Source organism: Panthera onca, chromosome F2 (assembly GCF_046562875.1).
Source record: "Panthera onca isolate mPanOnc1 chromosome F2, mPanOnc1 haplotype 2, whole genome shotgun sequence".
In the NCBI taxonomy this organism is placed as follows: domain Eukaryota; kingdom Metazoa; phylum Chordata; class Mammalia; order Carnivora; family Felidae; genus Panthera; species Panthera onca.
Genome location: NC_138356.1, coordinates 23,034,419 through 23,059,310, shown reverse-complemented (window position 1 = coordinate 23,059,310; position 24,892 = coordinate 23,034,419). Strand labels below are relative to the sequence as shown.

Sequence of the window (24,892 nt, the reverse complement as noted above, 5' to 3'; positions counted from 1 at the left end):
AGAGACAGAGCGTGAGCGTGGGAGGGGCAGAGAGAGGAAGACACAGAATCAGAAGCAGGCTCCAGGCTCTGAGCTCTTAGCACAGAGCCCAACGCGGGGCTGGAACTCACAAACTGCGAGATCTCGACCTGAGCCGAAGTCTGATGCTCAGCCGACTGAGCCACCCAGGTGCCCCAATGTGTCTTTTACATTCTTAAGAGGGACCTTCCACCCAAGGGGGTTTGCTGTGGTCAGACCCTCCAAGAATTGTTGCAAAATATGTGTTTTGCCCCACCCTGGGACCTCAGGTCCCAAGCTTTCTCTCTCTGCCTACTGAATCCTGTCTTTTTCTACTACAGTTTTATCAACCTTTTCTTTCTGTCAGTTCTAGAATTTGTGATCAGGATTAATGAAGAGGTCTTCATCAATCATCAAGTTCAGTGACGACTCCTCATTCTCTATACAACATTTGACAGAGTTCAGCATTCCCTCCTTCCTCCTTCCTAGGTCTTTTTCTAACTCTTTTCCTGCTTCCAGCTTCTCTTCTGCATCTCTCTGCTCTTAGAGAAGAGACATAGCTGGACATTCTCAAGTGTTCCTCTGTTGGAAATTACCGTGAGTGGCAAAATCTGATCATAGAAATTTAAGTAAAAATGTAGAGATGCTAGAAATCTATTTAATTCTTTCACTTAAATGGGTCATGTAATATGCACAGGAAATTGTATTTGTGAATCTCAACTTTACCATATTAAAAAACAACAAGACTATTCACATGAGATTCCAGTGTTTATTAGTTATTTAGTTTATTGATTTATTTAGACCCCACCTGGTTCCAGGAAAGATTTCAGGCAAGAGGAATATTACATGCAAAGATCGTTTAGTAAAGTGAAAAAAATAGTTAGAAACACCCAAGAATAATGGTATAGTTAATTCTCAATTAACCAGAGACAAAATCTTTTTGAGTAACATAGTGTAGGGGAGGAAAAATCATTTTCCCTTTGCCCATCTAGGTTCTTGGCTGTAATAAAAGACAGATTAACAAGAGGAAAACAAACAGAAATTTAATAACCTGTACCTCCAGATCTCCATCTCTTCATAAAGAAGAACTTTATTTAATCTTTACCAAAAAAAGAGATTCAAGGTATAACAACTCAGCTTCATCATTCTGAATCTCAGTTCTTATTGGTCATTAGCCAAATAACTACTTCCCAACCATTTGGGAACACTTTTTATTGTTACCACTGGGGAGTGCTACTGGCATCTGGTGGTTAAGGCCAGGGATGCTACTAAATGTTCTAATAATCACAGGACGCTCCCCCCAGAACAAAGAATAACTCATCCAAAATGTCAATGGTTGAGAAATTCTGGTTTAGATAAGAGAAAAATAGGGCTGAATGGATCCTAAACCTAGAAGAGAGGTTGACAAACATTTGATAAACAGAAGTGAAAGATGCTTGTTTCTGAGTTTAATACATTCTGATTTGATTCTTTTTCCTCAAAGTGTTGGCAGAAATGCTCCATTCATTTGAGAATTCTAATTAGTTGAATTTTTAGCATACTAATCGCCATGGCTATAGTTATTTAACCTGGGGCATTAATCCACTGTGAGATTCATGTCTGTTGTCATGCATACGTTTATTTCCCTTGTAGGAGTAGAAAAATACTTTTCCCTCCACTCTTCTAGGTTTTTAGCTGAAACCCCTCCATAATAAAAAGATCAAACAGGAAGAAAACCAAACAAAAGTTTAATAATATGTGTACTTCTTGTATCTCCATATCATGGAGGATACCCAGGAAAACTGAGTAATTCCCCCCAAATGGCCTAAACCATCACCTTAAATACCATCTCCAGCTGAAGAAAAAAGATGTTGGGGGTAGGGTGGGCAGCCCATGATGGAAAGTTCTCAGGCAAAGCACAGTAAAGGAGGGTATGGTTATTATGCAGATTTAAGTCTCTGCTTTCTCCGTTAATAAGAATTTCTAGAGATTTACTCATCCCCAACTTCCTATAGAGAGAGAGGGAGACACCCTTACAGATGGAGATTTCCCTTATAAATGTAAGTGTCTCTTACAAAAGGGTTTTCTTATGTCTGCTGTTGATTTAAAAATAATCAGCCTAGGGGCTCCTGGGTGGCTCAGTTGGTTGAGCCTCCCACTTCGGCCCAGGTCATGATCTCGCGGTTGACTATTTCCAGCCCTGCATTGGGCTTTGTGCTGACAGCTCAGAGCCTGGAGCCTACTTCGGATTCTGTGTCTCCCAGTCTCTCTGCCCCTCCCCACTCATGCTCTGTCTCGGTCTCAAAAATCAAATAAACATTAAAAAAATTTTCAATAAAAAAAAAATAATCAGCCTGAAATAATCGTTTATGTCAAAGAGGCATATCTTAGGGTGGCAAATTCTGTTGCCTTCGTGCTCTTTTATAACTAACCAGATTATTATCTCTAAATCACTTAAATCTTGCTCTTCTGTTTTGACATCTAGAGAATTTAAAAACTAAGGAATGTCTGCTTACCCTCCATTTAATCTAGTGGGTGGAATAATTTTTCACGGGGGAAAAAGTGAAAACAATAACTAAGTTCCATTTTGACATCACATCATAGAACATACTCCCTGTTCCCTCCTCCCAGTGTCTGTTAAAATAATCCTGGTCAAATCACACCTACTGTTTATTCCTAGAACCTCAAAACCTTGTTTTGTACATGACCTCATCCATCTTTGCTTATGGTACTGTTGTATGTATTTCTTTTCAAGATTTTTTTCTATTTTCAATTCATACCTAAGGGGAAAGGTGCTCGGTGACCTCTAAGTTTTCTTGTAGCTCTCCAAATGTATCGTTTTATAACATTTTCAATAATTAGGTTTTGGCTTTCATTCATGTTTTTAAACATGTGTTTGTGCATGTGTGTGTTTGAGTGGCATTTGATACATTTAAACTATACAAAAAAAGTATGGCTTATGAGCTCCTTGATGGTGAGGACTATGAATCCCAGTGGCTGTTTTTACCAAAAAGTTCATGAAACCAAAATCTCAGGGTCCCTCATAGGTAGGCATCCCCTTCCAAGGTTCCTGTTCTCTGGAGACTGGGGGAGAAAGCAGCAGCTCCAGCCACTCATGAAAGGCATGGAGTGTGGCTCTAGACTGGGGTTCATTCTCTGTGCTGGACTGGCTGTTCTCAACTTTGTATGGAAGGGGAGCAGGACGCCTGACCCCAAAATATGCCACTTTGGCATGTGAATCATTTTGAGTTAAGGGCAATCAAGACGTAGCAGATTCAAGAAAAACAAAACAAAACAAAACTAAACTTTACCTCTCCCTTAACTACCTGAAAAGATTTAGAGAGGAGGCTGGCTCAGAAAGAGAGCTCTCACCAGAGATAACTTTTCTCCCCCTACACCATCACCACACCCCTCTTCTATGGTCTCCTCTGCCAAGAAGTACACTTCCCAGAATCTTCTTTCCTGAATGATTCCGAGTTTGAATTTGCCATCGAGAGGAATTTGTGTGAGATTTGGAAGGTAGTGGTGAGGAGAGGCCATCACTCTTGGGAGGCCTTTGATGACGGGTGCTGCAGCTTTTCATACCTCTCAAGGAGTACACATTTCACTGCTGCAGACTCAGAGAGTTGGTGGAAGCTTCCTCAGAGAAACTCGGGAGTTGTGATAGTTTGCTGGTGAGATTTGTGAGCCATTTGCTTTGGAGTCAGGTTGTAGCCTTCCTGCCCTTTGTTTCCCCAGCTCTTCCCACACTCTGTGTGTCCTATATAAAATTCTATGAATTTGTATATTAATTTGCTTGATTTCTATAATACTTTATAGCAACTCAATTTTCTTAACTGAACGCAGAGTGGTAAAGTTGTTGGTATCAGTCATAGGGTGCTGCCTTCAGTGCATGTGGCATTGGCTTTGGGCCAGGCAGTGAACAGGAAAGAAATATTATAGGGTATTAAAAAAGTGGTAACTCATGTGATGTAGTGGAGAAACATTGGATAAAAGTGTTGCCTATCTTTTTAAAAAATATAATTTATTGTCAAATTGGCTTCCATACAACACCCAGTGCTCATCCCAACAAGGGCCCTCCTCAGCGCCCATTACCCACTTTCCTCTCTCCCCCTCCCCCTCCATCCACCCTGGTTGTTCTTTGTATTTAAGAGTCTCTTGTGGTTTGCCTCCCTCCCTCTCTGTTTGTAACTATTTTTTTCCCCTTCTCTTCCCCCATTGTCTTCTGTTAAGTTTCTCAAGATCCACATATGAGTGAAAACATGATAGCTGTCCTTGTCTGTAGTGTTGCCTATCTTAAAATGGAAGGAAAAGGTACCCAGTGAACTCATGGCATTGGACAAGTGATGAAATTTTGGGGTGATGGTGGGGGGTGTCCAGAGCCAATGACCAAGAAATAATTCTTGAAGATGTCTTTGGTGCAAAAAGGTAATTGTATTAAAGCTTGGGGACAGGACCCATGGGCAGGAAGAGCTGCATTGGGTAATGACGGGTAACTCATTATATACCCTCAGGTTGGCAGGGGGTCAGGGATAGAGTAAGTCTCTAAGGTATTTTGGAAGCAAGATTTTCAGGACCTTGAGGGGCTAGGTGTTGCTAGGGAAACACCATTTACTACCATTTAATAAAACCTCAGTCATGAGATCCTTTAGATGTATATTGGGGGGCTTATAAGCTTGGAGTATGATTGCCAGAATATATCTTGGGGCAGTTGGAATAAAGGAAGTAGACTTACAGCATACTGGAGGTTGGGATAATGTCAGGCTAAGATTCCCTTTTGCCCCTAGCAAAGTGTCATTATTGAGGCAGCTGAGCTCTTAGAGGGAGGTCACTCCTCTGGTTTCAAGGGCTTATGTATGGGCTGTAGGCAATAAGGGAATTTAAGTTTTCATTTGCCTTAGTTTCCCACATTACCATGGCAAGCATGTAAACCCCTTTCCTCTGTTCATGGGTAGCCAGGAGTGTCTGAGGAATATCACACATATTCCCCTGGGCAGGAGGGGCAGGTGTTGTTAGCTTGTATTTTGCCCTTAGCTTACCCCACACTCCCTCATCACAAGGTTTCAAGGTGGAATGTTGAGGCCAAGAACTGGTTGTAACAGTTACATTTGATAAGGTGCTACAAAAAATGGATGAGCTCAGAAATGAACCGGCTAGTTTGCAAGCAGTATTGAGAGGGACTGTAGAGGAACCAGAAATTCTGAAATATGTAAGCTTGAGAAATGGAATTTAAAAAAAAAAAATCTCCAAGCAGTAATAGATAAAGTTTAGAAATCCTTTGAGTTAGAAAGGGGCACCTCAATCCTTTGAGTTAGAATAGGGGCACCTGGGTGGCTCAGTTAGTTAAGTGTCTGACTTCTGCTTAGGTCATAATTTGGTGGTTTGTGAGTTTGAGCCCTGCTTTGGGCTCTGTGCTGACAGCTCAGAGCCTGGAGCCTGCTTTAGATTCTGTGTCTGCCTCTCTCTCTCTTTCCCTCCCCTGCTTGTGCTCTGTCTCTCTTTCTCTCTCAAAAAGTAATAAACATTAAAATAATAATAATAATAATAATAATAATAATAATAATAATGTTGCACTTACAAGTTCTGGTAAGTAAGTAGAAATATGAAGGCCAGTGAGGCCAGTGAATGAAATGCCATCCCTGACGCTCTCTTATTAATGATCAGGTAGCTATATATTTTTTTTAGTTATCAAGTAGCTATTGAATTTTTCCCGTTTCCTTTAATGCATATCTTGACTATATTTTTATGATAAAGACAAATCGAAAAAGCCATATGATTGTATTAGTTGTACATACCTCCCCTGCTCACACTCTGTCTCTCTCTCAAAAATAAATAAAACATTAAAAAAAAATAAAAAGAAAGTCTTACAAAGCTTCACCACAGGGCCATAACCAAATCAGAGATATAGCCATCATAGCTTTTGTTAAGACTTCTGAAAGGTCCTTTCATCAGGACAAAATGGCCTTAACAAGGAGACTAAAAGCATGGTTTTATGAAAGCCTGATATGACCAAAGTATCTGAAATTAGGTAGAGATGCAGATTTACTTTTTTTTTTTTTTTAACTTTTTAAACAAGTTTATTTAGTTTGAGAGACACAGAGAGAAAGAGAGTAGGAGGGACAGAGAGAGAGAGGAGGGAGAGGGGAGAAAGAATTCCAAGCAGGCTTTGTCAGCACAGAGCCCGATGTGGGGTTTGAACTCATGAACTGTGAGATCATGACCTGAGGTGAAATCAAGAGTTGGACGTTCAGCTGCCTGAGCCACCCGGGCGCCCCGAGATGCAGGTTTCCAAGAAAATTCTTAAAGCTGACTGGGATCAACTAGTAACTTCCAGAGTCCTGTGAAGTGACTGTGGCTGAAGTTGACTCCAGCAATGGTAGACAAAGGGAACATCTGGATGCTTGGTCTCACAGCTTGAGACGCTGAATAGGTCACAATTGAAGTTATTACTAGCACTGGAGTCTTCACTTTCTGAGCCAACAGGTTCCTTTTATCACTGAAGCTATTGTGAGCTTTTCTCTTTTTTTGTTTTAAGACAAAACCTCCAAATACAAACAATAGTGGACAATGCATATAAAATGCAATTCTCTAAAATACCATTCGTTCTTTTTGTTCCTTTTGGATCTTGTTGGGTCCTAGTTCAGACTCTCATTTCTCATCTAATTTGTTTTTTGGGGAGGCTATAATATATTTTATTTTAATTAGTTAATTCATTCATGCATTTACTCATTTTTTAACAGTTTATTTATTTTGAGAGGAAGAGAATGAGTGCGCAGACATGTGTGTGCACGCGCAGGGGAGGAACAGAGAGAGAGGGAGAGACAGAATCCCAAGCAGGCTCCCTGCTGTCAGTGCAGAGCCCGACTTGGGGCTAGATTTCATGAACCATGAGATCACGACCTGTGCCGAGATCAAGAATTGGACACTTCACCAACTGAGCTACCCAGGCGCCTCTAGTCGTTTATTTTTATTGAGCTATACTTGGCACAAAATGTTGCATTACTTTCAGGCGTACAGCATAGTGATTCAGTTTCTGTATATGTTGAGCTCAGTGCAGCTACCATCTGTCCCCATACAGCGTTATTCCAGTGCCATTGACTGTAGTCCCTATGCTGCGCCTCTTATCCCCGTGACTTACTCATTCCATAACCGTGAGCTTGTACTTCCTGCTCCCCTTCACCCATTTTGCCCATCCCCCTCTTATCGCAATCACTAAAAGAATACTCCTGCTGCCAAAATTCAGTTTCTAAACCTCAGTTTCCATTCTCTAAAGTGGGGGTAGCAGTAGCACTTTTCCTACTTATATGCTTATTACAATAATTATGTAAGATTAGGCACAAAAGAACAGTAGCATATTCTTTACCTAATAACAACTGCTTATAACAGCTTTCCCCTCTCAGGTCCACCGCCCCCCACCTGCCCTTTGCTTGAATGCCTTATTTGCTTCACAACAGATCATGTTTTTCTCCTCTTGAAGGAATCTTCACTCCCTGTTAAGTAAAGGTGACATTCCTTAGCATGACTTTCAAGGTCCTATACCTATAGCCCCAGTCCACTCTGGGAGGTTTTTGTTGTATCTGGAACAGACTGGGTACTTCCATCTCCTTATTCATGGTGTCCATCAAACTGGGCACTTTCTTTTCCTTTCTTGGCTTCTCAAAAACTCTTTAGCACGTATCTTGCTAAAGAAGCCCTCTGAGATCTCCACATCTAATTTCTATATCCCCTGTAGCACCACTGTGCTCTGCTTGCATTTTGTCTTAGTATTTATTCTACTTTTCCCTTTTTTTTTTTTTTTTTTTTTTTAATCGATGATAATACAAGGAGCCCAGTTTGGCAGGGCTCATTGAAGACATCAGCCTTTTCAGGTACCTCCTAAAAAAAGGATGTCCTGGCTCCCATCCACATTAATACTGTTTGTTTCTGAGCCAATTACTGTGACTTCCTTGTGTCTATTCCTGCTCTCATCTTTCTGGGTTATCATCTTTTCTTTCCGCGCTCATTTTTCTCTTTGGATAAAGTCGCTGTTTCATTCGATATATATTTCCGGAGCACTTTCCAGGTACACTATCAAGACGAGCAGGTACACTCGCCTCTGCCTACAGGAAATGTTCACCCTCGTTGGGGAGGGGTGGTGGGAGTGGGAATAATAAATAACAAATAAATAAATGGATGAGAACATTTCAGAGTAAGACAAGGTATGAAGAAGGTAGATCAGGGAGATGTGATAGAGAAAGAACATCATGGTTAGATGTCCAGAGTTGAGTAGTGACGAATGATTCTGTCTTCAACAGTGGCTCAGCTCCTCATGTGAGGTATGTGCCCTTCTTGAATCTCCGGGTCCTGCAGCCCTTTTGGACACTGCACCTTGTGATGTGACCACCACACATGAGGCCACAGAAAGGTCTGTGCCCTCAAAGTGGAAGCATTCATTTGACGAGGCTGGCATTTGGCTGCGGGCTGAGTTAAGTCTCTAAAGGGCTGCAGTAGTCAGGACTCATGATACGCTAGACTCTCTCTTTCCCTCTGATTTTTCCAAAATGCGGTGTGGAACTAAAAAAGGAAGACATAAAAACAATTCTCTCCATGAAGAGAAAGAAGCCTTCGCATGTTTTCTTGTGCCGTATTTCTTGACTTGACAATGATCTTGAAGTTTATAAATTGCTCCTCCAGCTTCTCCTTTCTCCTGTGTCCCTTTTCTTCTCTCCATTTCAGCTGGCATGCGATTTGTTCTTTCCCTAAGTTATTCAGGGGAAACTGGAATTTAAATTTATTTGGGAAGATCTATGTCAGCTTTACTCTGCGGGGAGGGTGGGGTCGGGAACCAAGAGCCTAATAGATAGGACTTCACACTATAGACAAGGGTTTAAGAATGGATAAAGTCAGATGGTTCTATGTAATAGCACGTAGTGTTGGGATGGCCTTATTTAAAGGGGAGAAATGGAATGGGATTTTCTTATTTAAAGCTCTAACTTCTTTGGGAAATGACTTCTACTCTGAAGCATCACAAAACAATTTCTTGCTAAAGTCAGATGCAACAAATTATGTTTTCCTGTATTAGAGTTAGTGAAAACTTTGAATTCTTAAAATAGAAAAATGTTATCTAATGTTACTGCTTTTGTTTTTTAAGTCACTGTTTTTTAAGTCTCTGTTCATTGTGACTCTCCTCTGAAGGTGCTTTAAGTTCATCCAGGCTATTTGTGAGTGTAGTTCAGAATCTGTTTCTACAAGGAATAAATGTTTATGAAATTACATCCATCCTAAAAGAAGACATTTTAGCACAAATTAATTTATTCATACAAGTTATAGTGATTCATTTGCTTGGGTTCCTAGGACTTTACCTTTGCATCATGTCTTGTGTGTCCTTTGAGATATTTTTGAGAGTAATTCTTTAAACAGGATGTGTGCTTCAGCATAAGATGTAGATATGTGATTAATAGAGGTTTAAAAATATGTTTTTGCAAATTGCTTGCCTCCCCCCTTCGCTAATTTGTCATCTGTGCTAAGTGGATGTGGAGACAATTTAACGAATACAATTTACCACAGACTTTAGTAAAAAATAAATTTGATTCTGGAGCACCACAAATTGTAGAATCTCGGAAATGAAAAGAACACTGAAAGGTCATCTGGTTTGTCCTTCTTCATTCAGACAGGTTTGCACTTCTCATTACAGCTGGGTGAGAATCTATCCTAATTCTGAAGACATCCTGGAAAGAGGACTCACCAGCTTTCTCGTTATTGCTAATGTGAAACATCCATCACTTGTGGAAAATTTGTCTGAAGGACATCTAATTTCCTCATACTGGAGTTTATCCCATTTTCTTTAAATGAGTCTTCAATGACGACCACATAAAATTTTTGTGAACCAACCATTTCAGAGAAATGAGATTGAAGAAGGTGGTGGGTATAAAATGGTTAGAATGGAGTCTGGTTCTCTTAATGCCATAATAATAATTATGATTATCCTCAGGGTCTTTGGTGATAAAGGAACATCAGGTGATTTGGGGATTAGCTGCTCTGACTGCCTGGTGGTGTCGTATCCCAAGGCTGCCTCCTGGCTCAGGGGAAGGAATGCATGATTAATGGTTGACACAGGGGATGGCAGAGGGCATAGAAGGAACGGTGACAGTGGTGCCAGCTGTTTGTCATCCCCATGATGATGACCGCAGGCTTTTGGCGGGCCGGGACCCCAACTTATTAGTTTTGGGTCTTTAGGACTTAGCACAGTGCCGAGCATAAAAAGACACAATGTGAATTGAATAGTTAAGTGTTGACTATTATGAAAACCACTCGACAAAATATTTACGTTATAAATGAGTATTATTCCTGTCTTTCAATATGATTTATAACTTTAAAAAATTTGACCTTGAACATATTGCTGTTTCTCAGGTCAACCTTCTCTTTTTCATCTTTTCCATTCTCTTTTATTTGGACACAGGGGTCATTGTGACTCTCCTCTGAAGGTGCTTTAAGTTCATCCAGGCTATTTGTGAGTTGTAGAGTCCAGAATTAGACTCTGTGTCTCATTACAACCTTGAGCATTGTGTTGAGTTCTGATATTTCATGCTCTGTGGTGATGCTTCCCGGCATCACACTGGTTTTGTGTGCATGTAAGGAATGATAAAGTTGACAGCCTTGTGAGTTGTCACAGTGTTTCGGCTAATGGAATCAGAGGCTTCCACGCAAAATTTTGCCCTGATCAGAGTTGCTGACCAGTTTGCAAATCGGCCTCTAAAGTTCTTGCTAGGGGGCTTTATCATCTTTCACTCTCAGAAGACAACCAGAAGAGTCATCAGGGTTGAGGAATGCAAACCATGGGGCTGGGGTAAGGACTGTTTGGGATCCAGGATGCTCTCTGTTCTTCCAAAGCTGCCTGAGTTAAACCAGTTAAACTCACGAGGAGGTGGGAGATGAGAAAAGGTGAAAAGGGAGCGAGGAAATCCTTTTTAGTTCTCTTAGCGTAGATTCTATGATATTATTCCCCGTCCACCTCCATCTTTTTGTGGCCCAATCTATGCATTGTAGGATTTGTGTTTCTGGGGCTGAGGGTGGAGGGTGAATGGGGTAGACTGGAGCAGAAAGAAGAGACCGTATCAAAGGAGCAAGAATTTTGTATTCACCTCGGTCAACAGGGGGAGGAGCCGAGTGCTGCTTTTATTCCATTTGTCTTAGATTAGATGGAATTCTGGGAATGTGACTCTTCCCCTGACAGCTCCCCATTGTTTTCTCTCTTAGTCTGTGTCTCTTGAAGTTTCTGAAAAGGAGGATTCTGGAAACGGACTGTGGGGGATAGAATGGAGAAGCTTATGTGGGAAAAGATTTACATTTCCTCTTGTGGCTAGATTGCCATTGCCCTAGGGGCTGCTGACCCTCTGGGATGACCAGAGAATCCTGTGGACGTTTTGACTGACCCAGCTGCTCCTGGGTGGTACCGTTAAGCCTGGAGAGTGTGAATACAGCAGACTTTTGAGGATCCCTCTGTCCTCCTCAATGGTTTTGGATCTTGAGCATTAGCCCAGAGCCAGAAGGGCTCTTGTAGACTGATGAGCAGTGAGCACATTGCTCCTTGTCTCATGTTTAGAATCCAGCACTGAGTTTCTCTACATCACCTCTTATGTCCATACAGATTGCATCCTTTATGTGTGCTTCCTCTTTTGAGTGAAATGACAGCCAGATGGGGCCCTCTTGCTTTCAGGAAGGTGTGTGGTGGCACCTGAGCTAGGCAGGCAGAGGGAGTGAATGGAGAAAAGCGTCATCAAGACCAAGGTCAGCCCATTCTTCTCGTCACTCCTTTCCCCTCTGTCACCAGTACAGGAGTTGGGCATCGAGAGTCTGGGCACTCTGTAGTCACATCTGTGTTGGGCCACAAATATACTGGCAATACTTTACTCAATATTTATAATCATCTCATTAATTTAACTCAGGCAAGTGCCCTTGGCATTAAGAGCAGGAAAATGTTGCTGTGGAGAGTTGGAATTTCTTGGAAGGTATCATCCTTGAAGCTTTTAGACTATTCAACAAAGGTCTTTAAGACACATCCCTAGTGCTCTAACAAAGTAAGGAAATTTTCTTTGATGGGAAGGCAGCATAGCAAAGCAAGGAACCAGCACTGGCCTAGACAGTCAGGTGTCCAAACTAGCCAGATGCCTGACTCAAACTTTTGGGTTTACTAGCTGTGACCTTGGGCAAGCTACTTAACTTCTCTGTGCCTCAGTTTCCTCCTCTGTCAAATGGTGGACGTTATTGTCAGGATTAAATAAGCAAATATATGTATAGGTCTTGTTGCATGGTAAGTGCAATATAAGAGTTTGTTAAATAAATAAGCCTCTCTTCTCACTATCCGCTAACCTTTTGCTTTGGAGAGCCTGACTCAATCGGTAGTTTGCTTCACTGGTCAGGCAGGGCTGGGTATCTAACTTGTGGGGCCTAATACAATATGAAAATACAGGGTCCCTGGCTCAAAAGTTACTAAGAATATCAAGATGGCAAAAGCAGGGCATTAAGTGTGGGCCGTTCAATGTGTCTGTACCCTGAGCAAATGCACAGGTCGCGTACGGATGCAGCTGACCTTGGGGGCAGGAGTTAAGACTTGATTTACCCAACAAGGGCTGTCCTGAATTGGTTTCAGGAATGGCAGTTGGGAGACTGCCTCCAAAATCTTTGATGAGCTTAGCCGGGTTTCAGCAAGACGCTTTGCACTGAATTTTTAAAAAATATAAACCAAGTGACATACATCTGTAGGCTATCTGAGAGGGTTCATTTGAAAAGGAGAGTAAGGGATCCAACTTTTTTTTTTCCCCCAGGCTGAGCGGTTCTATCCAAAAGCTACCTGCCTCAACAGTCAGTAATGAGGTGTCAAGAAACCATGGATTGTTGGGTGGCGGGTGTGTGCGTCATGCTCAATGTGAAGTGACTTCATGCAGAGAAGTGAAATGACACAGATGATTCATTTACACATTTATTTTCTATCTTGCTTATTCTACCAGACTGAAATGGAGAACAATGCCAGCAATTTTATAGACATTTTGACACAAAGTAAACAAGTATTTTGATGTTGAACAATTGTATAGACTACTACATGCATATAAGTATGCTGATTGGTGCAGAAATACTGAATTGATCAGCAAAACTACTAATACAAAATCACATTTTCTTTTTATGGAGTTAAAATGCAGCAGATATGGGGACATTGATACAAACACCATTAAATGGGAGAGAAAGGCATTGTATTAATGGTGCAGGATGGACAGCTGAACAAACACGCGTATGCTAAATCGTATCTCTTCACAAAACTGAAATCAAAACACCTTGTGTGCAAATATGATGAAATAAAGCATGTTGATGCAGTGAATGACACTAGACGAGACTTACCACTTACGCGTAAGCTTTAGCTTTTACCGAGAGTTTGTATTAAAAGTATTTCAACATAGTATAAGATGAAATGCTAATGCTATTATGTGTGTGGGCAGGACAGGATAACCCAACTGAGAAATCTTAGAACGTAAAATACTGATTGTGCTTCTTTTTCTCTGCAGCATTCAGAGCATTCATAGAGTAGTATGAAAACCCTCTAAAACATTGAAGTTGATAAAAGTGAATGATGCTTCATGCGACTGTACCTATAAATCTAATACCATGTGTAATAACATGGAAATATGAAATTGTATTACTTAATGTACACAGCAATTGTAGGAACTATTCATTTAACTTGTAATGTCTGTTACTCTATATTCCTTAGGCTTTAAAAATAATTTTCAGTCTTTTTAATTTGGGAGATGTTAAGACCTTAATAGAAACTATTAAAATCTCTACAACTTGAGAAACAAAAAAGAATAGGTTGCATGTCAACCTGTTTTGTAGGGAAATCACCCATGATTTTTCCCAGCAAGGCTTTTTATGTGCATTAATTACTGATAGCTTTGTAGTTTTGCCATAAGGTTTCATACACTTACTTTGTAAATCTTCACAGAGTTGTCCTGAGTTTAACAATGAGATTATAATTCTAACATTAAACATTGAATGAATGAATTTGGGAGTTAGACATAGTTGTTTTTTTACTAATATATGACTCTATTTAACCAAAAAAGCAATGGATGATGCAGGCTCTCCCTCCTGATCCTAAACACACTCATATTCACGTGCACACATGTACAAATACATACAGCCTTCCCAAAAGTGAATCAACTTTTCAAAAAATATACACTGTGAACTTTAGTTTCCCCCCATTTAACTCAGCTGCAGGTTTGCGTTTTTCTATTAGCTTTTCTTTTTTTCTCTCTTCTCCCTCTCCCTTCTCTTCTTCTTCCTTCCTCTTCACTCCCACCTCCCAAGATGTGGCCTTTGAAAGTCTATATGTGTTAATTTTGTAGATTTCCAACTTTAGTTTTTGGAGACCGAAGTGAAAATGACGTTATCCTCTTGACTACTGGACAGCACTACATGGGTCACTCCTGAGGAATGTCTACCCTTGGACTAGTGAAAACAGCTAATGTTAAGACAGGTAAGAATGCCCTACAATATCCTCCTTTTGTTTTGCACATAATAGTGGTGAAAGAAACCATTTAAGGCAGTTCTACGATGGCAATGGAAAATGATTTAAGCAACTAAATAGGAAAATTGGTAGCTATTTTTCTTTAGTTAGTAGGCAACACTTTTTAAACTGAATTATTCGACATATTTAGACTATGTAGATGTGATATAGAGATTTGTTTTACAAGCCTGAAAAGACAGTTAAAAAATACTACTTCAGTATTTATGGTAAAAAATGCACAGATGGAAATGATTCAGTGGGCCATTTTAACTAAAGGCATTACTGTACTGCCTCAGCCCTTTTTTGGGCTAGGTGTTGAGTAAGCAGTTTATAGTCACTTTTGTTCTGTGGCCTATGTACAGGACACTGTAACACAGTGTGTTGACATAATTAGATGAGACAATCACTCTGGCAGCTTTTAAATGCGGCAGACATGGACGGTCAACATCGAGCTTTTACATAAGCTATGTAGAGACAGGTAATAAATACATTTAGTGAGCTGGTCGGATGGCATAGTGCTTTACCTGAATACTATTTAAATAAGCTAGGATCTTTAGTTTTTGCGAGAACAGGTAGGAACACAGTATTCGTTAGGCTATAACTAAATAGTAAGACCTAAGCTGTCGTGCAATTCTGCTTTAGAACACGAATTATTTTTCTAAGCATCAGAAGTTGGTTGAAACCCCAAACTAAGGAATATATTATACTAAAGCTCTCATAAAATTACTAGGCAAAACAAAACCCCCATTAAAATAAAAATACGATTTTCAGTTTACCAGTGATGGATACTGGATATCTGAAGGTGAGATTTTAGTGTATCTTGGAAATTCCTTTGCAGATTCAGTGGAAGGTCTTCCCCAAGTCAGTCTGTCTCTAATTTTGGAGATAGCTGCACCCTCCGATTCCCTCTAATTTGCCTGGAGTCGTTGCACTTAGTGTAAAGACTTTGCAGCGGGCTGCATCATATATAGTCCCTGGTCATGACTCAGCTCTGAAGCTCCTTGTAGGAAATCTGGGTTCTACGTAAATTTTTTGTGACATGGCATTTTAAATAAAATGAAATAGAAAATGAACCTCCTCCTCTGTTACCTTTCTTCATCAGTAAAATTTTAACATTAACAAAAAGGCAAAACAAAAAGTCTCTGGTAAAACCTAATGATAATCTATCCTTTAGAATATGAAAACAAAATTTTTTAATAAAGAATTCTTTTTAACACTGAAAGCTTTTATTCTCATTTTATAGTTTATTCTGGCAAATAGTCAATTATGGTAAATCTAGAACCAAATTTGGTTATGAATTACTATATATATATATATATATATATATATATATATATGTTTACAAATATTTAAAGCATAAAGATGCAAGAGTATGTTGAATATTTACATGACTAAGTGTGTTTAATTTTTTGGTAATAAGGAGAGTAAAAGAATCTTCAGATAGATAAAGCTAAAGTCTTATAATTGTAGGAAGCTGATTTTTCTTTAGGAGAAATTGACATTTTTCTATTAAACATTAAAAATGTAAAGCTGTTAAGTAAAAAAAAGAATGCATTACCTAAGCTTTCATAGCATGTTATTTGTCCAAATAATGTCAATTTCTTTTTAAAGCCACACGAGGTGGAGATACATATATATATATATATATATATATATGTGTGTGTGTGTGTGTATGTACATATATGTACACACACACACATATATATATATATATATATATAAACAAGTAGGATACATATGTATGTAATTTAGCAAATAAAATATTTTCTATTTTAAGGTAACAGGGAGTGGAAATCTACATTTATACTCACACAAATTTTGAGTGAAAATCTATATTTATACTCACACACATTTAAGATTTTGACTGTTTAGAAAGCCACAGAAAAATTTTAGAAGACTAAATAATTAGCACACAAATGCAAGTTGAATGATTTCTTTTGGAATAGTTTCAAAAAAGAAAACAAATACCTCCTGTCAGGTTTGTGGTAGGTGGTTAACTATATACTATCTAGTTTAATTTATAGTAGCCTTTTTTAAGAAACTCATAGTAAAATGGGAAATATTAATTTCAAATGACCACCTAAAGATACTTTTATACAAAGAACTTAAAAAGAAATCTTAATCCAAATCTGAATTATTTCTAATTGGAAGTACAGCAAAGTACATTATTTCAAGATGGCCTTTTCTTTACCCCTAATATCTTTTGCTGAAGTTCTATAAATTACTATTACAATTTTGGCCAAGAAGCATATAAAAACTACCGGAATAATATCTGTTTTTTCTGATTGAAATGTTTGTTACCATTGAAAAAAAAACAGGGTTATATTGGTATTTTCCTTTTTGGATACTGCCCTAAAAACAGACCCATTAATTGGTTGCATACAGAAATTTAGTGGAATGTGCATTTAGGATGATACCTGGTAACAAATCAGTGGGTTAGACATCACTTTTCTCATCAACCTAGTTATTTACCTTTGAAGTTCAAGAACTTACTAGAGGCTTTAAAAATGATTCTTTCGTTAATAGGGAGAGAAATATATAGTGTCATTGCTTTGTCGGTCAAACCGTATCATCACCCTGTGTCGACACTTCCGTTGTCCTTAGGCTTCTCTGACCACTGGACAGCTTCCTGTTACTCTTTGCTATGGGCTTCAAGTTGCTATTGCTAATGGCTCAATTGGTCCTGCCCTTGACTTGATACCTGAAGTACCATAATCAGGCAGACCCTAGGGAAGGATTACTGGTGGGCACTACAGACAAGAGAGAAATTGAAAACCTGGATGAGCAGGATCTGAGTTTGATCAAAAGAATCTGTTTCCAAAACAGGATCGTGAAACTTGAGAAGAAAGTAGAAGGGAGTGAGGTCAAGTCCCTTCTATAAATGGTTTCCATTGTAACCCCGGGCACAGTAGGTGATGTTAATAAGTTGTCCAGTAACTTCCCATTTGAACACGTTTTTCCACTTACCCTCACTTCTTCAAACAAAACAAAGCAAGCAAGCAAACACTCAAGCAACCATATAAAACAGAAAAGTTTTCGGATTGAAAACAAGGTGCTAAGAGCAAGATATAGTCATTACACAGTCAAATGAAAGATTATTAAAAATGCTTCAGTGTGCTAATGGTACCTTATGTTTGCTTATAAACCTTTTCTCTACACTCACTGTTGAATTTTTAATGGTTTAATATAATACCTCTTTAAAACTGCATAAATTTGAAATGTGGCTATTGTACGACAAACCTGAATGTGTTGTAAATTACAGGTTTTCTTTTTTTTCCTTTCTTTGGTCTTGAACTAAATAGGAAAATTCTGCCAAGTCTTTTTTTTAATTGGGGGTGGAGGGACAGAGAGAGAGAGAGAGAGAGAGAGAGAGAGAGAGAGAGAATCCCAAGCAGGCTCCGTGCTGTCAGCTCGATCGCACTACCCTGAGATCATGACCAGAGCCAAAATCAATAAGTCGGACGCTTAACCTAATGAGCCCCAGTACGTATTACTTGCTATATATGTGTTTTCTTTCTAAAAATCCTCCTGACTTCAATTTAACATTATGATGTATTTGCAGGTTAAAATCAGCCTAACCCATATGCTATAAATAAGAATGTTAGAAGCCTCTGTTTGGTTTAAAGATGGCAGAAATCTGGCTGTAACAGAATTTCTGGCCAGCACCCACAGATGTCTCTTGGGAGTTTAGAAACCATCTATTTTTTTCACCAGGGTAAATTCAGGGGCAGTTTGGGTTCTATTCGTAATCTTCAGACAGTGGAAAATGGAGACTGTGGGCTTTGGAGTTAATCAACCCAGTGGCTTTGTCTTCACAGGTTCATGATTCTTAAAGAAAAAAAAAAAAAAAACAAAACAATCACTCTTTCACATTCTCTCTAGCTTCCCACTCATAGTGGAAAGTTCAAAGTAGCATTTACTGTGCAGCCAGAGTCCACACTGGGGCTCTGCTAAATATTGAGCGAAACTTGTGATTCTATTTTGATTTGAAGGCGGCAGGTAGAAATATTCTGAAAGCGCTTTGCAGAAAGTAGCAACAGTTTTATCAGATATTTTGGAATAAGAAAAACTGAGAAATGACCACTGAAAAACAGGTCTCCAAAAATGTCTAGGATGTAGTTTTGATTTTGGCTATATGCATATGTAATGGAAGTTGTAAAATGATAGAAAATTTTCTTTCAAATTCTCATTACCATTTCTTTTCTAGGCAAATAGAGAATTCCACTTTCTCTCAGATTGGCCACTAGGAGGTGCTCAACATGAAGAATAAAAAGCAGAGGGCAGCCCATGACCTCTTTTCTGAATTTGTGTGTTTGCCTCTGGACTCTTTTCACTATTCTGTCTGTTTCCCTGAATCTCAATTTTGAAAGTAGATTTTTATTGGTTGGTATGCCACCTAAAAATATTTTTAGGTTAAGATGAAACAAAAATAACTAAAAGAAGAACGATTTAGGCATATCGTTTGCCAGCACTGCCCATAGTGGATGGGAGATAAACTACTTGCTCAGATCGGCATTACGTTTTCATCAGATCAGCAGGTTGTGATGGCTTCTGGCACAGCATATAGGCTAAGATTTTTAAAAAGTCAAATGAAACAGTTATGTGAGTATAAAAATGATTTTCAACATCATTTTTGCTAGAATAGTGTTTCCTTTGGTGGAAGAAGGCAATATCTACATTGAAATACACCGTCACTAGATTTCAGATAGCTAGCTCTAATTTTAAGCATGTATGTTTAGAAAGTGTATGTGGTGGTCATTCAGATTCTAGATTGGGGAATGAAATCATTTGATTCTGAGGGAACATAAAAATAGATTATAGGAATTTTCAGACTATAAACTGAAACATACTATTTCCAGCCCTCCCTGTGGAATTGGATTTCGCTTGGGAATATAATCTTTTTAAATAGAAATCTCTAGTAGACTGTAAAATTGAGGGATAAACTGTGCATAAATTAATTTCTGGCACATGGTAGAGCATAAATGTTAGTTGAATTAAATATTTTATCACAGCAATCTGGAAGTATCTGTTAAATCATAAGAAACAAATTCTTCAGGACACAGATTAAAATTGGAATTATGGTCTCAATTGTGAATTTCATGTCAGTAGTAAGTCTAAATTTTATGAAAGTACATACATGTACCTAATATAAATTTCTATGCTTAAAAAACCTCTTTAATGTACTCACACACTTCTTTACCTTTCTTCCTTTTTTTGGTACTTGTATCCTTTGCTGACCTTGGGCTGTCTTATTACTAAGAGAATCTCCCCCACTTCCCTTTATATGTGTATTTATAGATTAAAACCTTTTGAGACTTAATAATGAAGAGATTATGCATTAATGGTAATGGTAAATAGGACTTATGCAATTAACTCAGGCTGTTTTTAAAAAAGGCAAGTAGAAGAAACGATTATTGAAACCAATAGCATTATAAGGCAGGGTGGCATTCTATTATAGTAAGAACTAACTTCAATAATATAGAACCATGGTTTTAGAGTTGGGGCCTTTCCTCTTTCCTAGCAGGGCAGGGACTTTGAATGTGTCCACTTTTTACTTGGATATTGTAGAATCTTCTTTTTCTTTTTTTTTTTCTTTTCTTAGTTCTGTTTGGGTGAGGACAATTACAATGGAAAGATACCCAATGTATTTTCAAATTTACATGGACCTCGTGAATAAATCCTTTGAGTCAAGCTATATAATTGAATTTTAAATATCCTGCATTTAGAAACCTAGAGGGCTAAACAGAGAATAGTGATACATTGCTAAAATGTTGCCTATAGTTAATGGGAATTAAGAAAAACCTTTAAAATGGTTTGTTTTTAACCGCATAACCGTCATCAAACTATTAAAATATAAAATGTGTTATAGACTTTTCACTGGTATTAAATCTTGCTCTAGTTATTAGTGTTAGACCATTATTAGCTATTTTGACAAGCAATATATCCGATTAAAAATTATTTTTCTATTTATCAGATAATACGGATAGCAACCTCACTCAATCAGGTTAACAATTTGTCTCACGTGTAATTTAAATTGTGATTCAAAGATAATTATGTATCAGATTTACATTCATACCATCTTGTCTGTTTCTTAGGAAAACAGTTTGTTGGAAAAGTATTTCACTTGTTCTGGTCATATGCTTCCCTGGTTTGATAATTGAGTGATTTTTTTTTCCATGTTCAGAAAGAGACATTTTTCAGTGACCCAAATGATCCTCAGCCTGGTTGTAAATGAGGCCAGGCAGTTAGCTCCGTGAAGTTAAGGGTTGTACTCTACCACCAAGCACAGTACCTTCTATGGAATACGGGGGTGCTCACCTAGTATTCATGGGTGTAATACCTAGTATTTAGTAATATCGGGGTGCTCACCTAGTATCTGCCGAATGAACGAACAATGAAATAACAAATTCAAGTAGACAAAATATTTGAACTTAGGCTAGAAGCAGTTCTAAAATTCTACTTATTTTGTTTCAGAAAATCAAGTGGCTTCCTTGAGCCCTCTGCCTAATAAGTATGTCATGTTACCTCATGAGCTATGGATTCTTTTCTTTAACCCAGGCGTGTGGCTCTTAAGATGAGAATTCTAAATTTGTCAAACATATGTGCTAACGACGGTCAATATCATTTATCTCTAGTCATTACCATTTGGCATGAGCCACCGCTGCTTTAAGCAAACTGCAGGACTATAAATGCACTTCTAGGTTTTTTTTGTTTTTGTTTTTTTTTGTTTTTACATAATTTCAGATATTAATAGGAAAAACCGTAATGAAACATACATATGTTGGAATGCTGGACTTGATGCCAGACGACATGGATGAGGCCACGTTCTACTATTCACCAGTGACCTGTGTCAACGTGAGCAAAATGCATAACTTCTCTGGTCCTTTATTGATAAATGATAGCTAATTCAGAAAGCTGTCGTGAGGATTAAGTTCAACAAGAAATTAACTAGAAGGTACTCTACATATATAAGGCGTTTTTTTTTTTGATATTCAAATTCCAAGTGAAAATAGTTGAATTGTTGGCTTTCCCCAGCTTGTGTCTACAGGAGAGTGAGACTGTTTTGACAAGAAATTAATGGGAACAGACATTTGGCATAAATCCTCCTTGTAACCAGATCTAGTCATATCAGGATAATGTTTGATCTGAATGCTGGCTTCAAAGCAGTTGGTTTTGCCAGAGTGGAGAAATTTCTAGTGGAAATATTTAGAGACCATTTAGGTCAACCCCAGGGACTCACTCAATTATGTCACTCTTGTATTTGCGATCCAACCTGAGACATTTATCCATGTTCCCATTTCTATACTTTTATGATTGATCTCAGTTTTTGAGCTAAGATGATCTTGTGGCAATTTTCACTGGTTGTTAAGATAGCTAGAAGAATCAAGTTAACCATTCTTGAGATTGTGTTCTTTTTTCATTCATTCAAATAGTCTCTACTCACTGAAGTTTGTCCTTGGTCACTGAGCTAGCTACCAATGAGGACACTTTCCTAGCAGCAGAAACTTCCCAGGGGCCTCAAGGAGCCAATCTATGTCCTTGTCATCCGTGCAGTGCTTCTTAAACTAGGGATATATTTTCCAGGGGGGTACAAAAGAGGTATATGAAGTTATAAGAGTATCAGTTTTACTAGTTGATAAGCAATATAAAACATCATTTCGTTTATATTGAAACATATGGAGTAAAATGCAGCATTTACATGAATTTTTAATGTAAAAATAAGACTTTGAAAGAATTCTGTGCTTGGTATATTTGCAGACCATCTCAGGCATACACACGTTCATTCTCTGCGTCAGGTGCAGTTCTTTGAAAAGGTTTAGCAAGTGCTGCAGAAGTGCATTCTGGGATCCCTTAGTTCCCAAACTGCCTCCCTATGAAACAACAAAGTCAGGTTTTTGTTTTGTTTTGTTTTGTTTTTGTTTTTTTAGAGGAGCATTTTTTTCTTTCCTAGCTGAAGACTTTTAGGCTCAGAAGGGCTAAGAAGAAGTGAAGGCCAAGCTTTCCATAAGATGTTCTTGAAAACTCTTTGAAACTAAAAAAAATATTAAAGGGAAAAAACTTTTTAGGGAAAATGCTTCCAGGGTGCAATGTTTAGGATTCTTTATCTAGGCAAGATTTCTAACATTAAGCATTCTGGAGCAAGGTTCTCAGTAGAAAGCCTAATGGACACATGAAAGTGGGCATTTGTGAACCATCAGGGTAGTAAGACAAATCCACCTGTGCATACAGATAAATTAAAAAAAATTTAGTTCAATAACAGACATTAAAAAATAATTCATGAGACTATGTAAAGAAAATGCTTTTCATAACTTATTTGCTCTTCTAACAGCAGACGTAACTGACTTAAAAAACTCTAGGTAGAAAATTCAAACACTCTAGATTTACAAAAACAGATCAACATTTTGCTTTAGACACTGAAATAAGTATGAATAATGTAAATATCAATAGTTAATGACCACAAACCCGACAGGTTGTGTTTTGAGACAAACATGAAAACCTTAAGAAATTCTAAGCACAGTGAAAAAGAAATATTTAAAATTGTTTTTTAGCAGTAGGGATGCTTGGATGTCAACTAAGCATCTAACTTGTTTTCTTATCTGAGATATAATGACCAGATTCTGCTAATAAATGTTACTCCTTAAAGCCTGATGATCTAAACATGTGGGTTGTCTTTTCCAGTGTTTTTATCATAATTTGAAAAACAGAATAAAATTTAGCATTTTTTTTTCTTTAAATAAAAGTTGTGCTTTAAATTTGGTCCAGAATTTTCCCAACTCTTTCCATGAACCACACACACACATACATACACACGCACACACACAATGCACACACATACATACAAAATGCATTATGCTGAGGCAAAACTTGGACGTTCCTGAGAAACCAAAGAATCATATTAATTTGGAGTCTTCAGGGAGCTTAGAAATAGTTTTGTCTGGGTTTCATTGGCATAAAACTGAGACTTAGAGGTTTACAAGGCTTGTCCAGCATCACACATCTGGTAGTTGCAGATCTGGAATCAGAGCCTTAGTTTCCTGCGAAGCAAAATGCATTCAAACGACCTGGGTTCTTAGTACAGACTTCACCAGCAGGGTAACCACCAGCAAGTGTTTTAAGTCCTCTGGATTTCAGTGTTTTCAGTGGAAAATGCTGGAAGTGGCTTTCAATAACGGTGATCCTGATGATGCTTGGGGACGTTGGAAACGTGAGGGTGTTTCCAGTTGCTGCACTTACTGGCAGGTGCTATGGCACCTGGAGCCCTCCCCAGGTGGCAGCCGTCCCTCTCTCCACTGGGAAATACTGGGTGACCTGTTGCCAGGCCAGGGCTCTTTTTATGGTAACTCATTTCTGAACCCAGCTATCTATGAGAGGGGTGGCAGTCTCACTTAAATAGCTTTGCTTTTAGTTCATCAAAAATCACGTTTGGAATTCCCATTTTGGCATAGCTGCATTCTATCTTTAGTTCTTTAGACAGAACAGTTGATGTTGGATACAAGTGGAAAATACAATCATCTTTAGATGGCCAACATACAACTGAAAAAAAAAAAAAAAGAAAAAGAAAGTGATTTCCAAATGTGGAGTGACGTTAAAAAAAAAAGTTTAGTTGTATAGCCTTTGAAATATTTTCAGGTTTTTAGGCTGTGGCAGGATATATAATTGGCAAAATTTCAAGCTTAAATTTCAAATTTGTTGATATCTGGTCATTAAATCTTGCCTATTTTCATGATTTATAAATAGAACCACAAATGCCACGAGTAAGCAGAAGCACAAAAGAAAAATGCACCCTATGAATTATGTCACAATAAAAATACTGTATTCCTTTAAACAAATGTACTTATAAGAGCTTTATGACCCAAAGCAAGATATGTGAGATGGTTTAAGAAGAGGTTGCAATTTCGCAACAAGAAGTCTGTACAGCCCCTCGGGGCAGTAGCTGTGAAGGAAGTACCTGTGTCTCAGAAACTTGTTTCCATATGTTCTTGACAATTTTGCATCCCAGGTCCCATTATTTACAAAGTTAGGCATTTTGCAAGCTCAAAGCACCTTGATCCTCATAATTATGAATACATGCAGTGACATTTCATCCTTTCATGTGCAAATTCTAAAATTCATTGTAACAGAAAAGCAAAAAGTTGAAAATCTGTCTACAATTTGAAATGAAAGGATCAAAAATGTCAGACATTGCAGAATACTGGTTCCTAATAGAGCTCTCTTTATTTGTTCACTGTTCCTCAGTCATTTTGTGTTTGTTACAAAATGCAGTCTTGACTCTTTATTTAAACAGTACTTAAACTAAACTGTTCATGCCATGCAAAAATAACATTTTATGCACTTTTTTGGGGGGGGGGCTTCCCATTTTTTTAGTTCACAGGCATTATTACCTCA

General features: G+C 38.3%; 1 long non-coding RNA gene across 3 annotated transcripts in view; it reads left to right on the top strand.

The window, feature by feature from the left end:
- Positions 1-18,795, top strand: part of LOC132664182 (uncharacterized) — a 53,886-nt gene extending 35,091 nt beyond the window's left edge. For 2 of the 3 annotated variants that reach the window (XR_013553536.2, XR_013553534.2), the window contains exon 3: positions 14,346-15,846. This is a non-coding gene — a long non-coding RNA (uncharacterized LOC132664182). Of the gene's footprint in view, positions 1-14,345; positions 15,847-18,713 lie in introns of those variants that run through there. The other variant, XR_013553535.1, reaches the window with a different exon arrangement.
- The last annotated feature ends 6,097 nt before the right edge of the window (positions 18,796-24,892 follow it).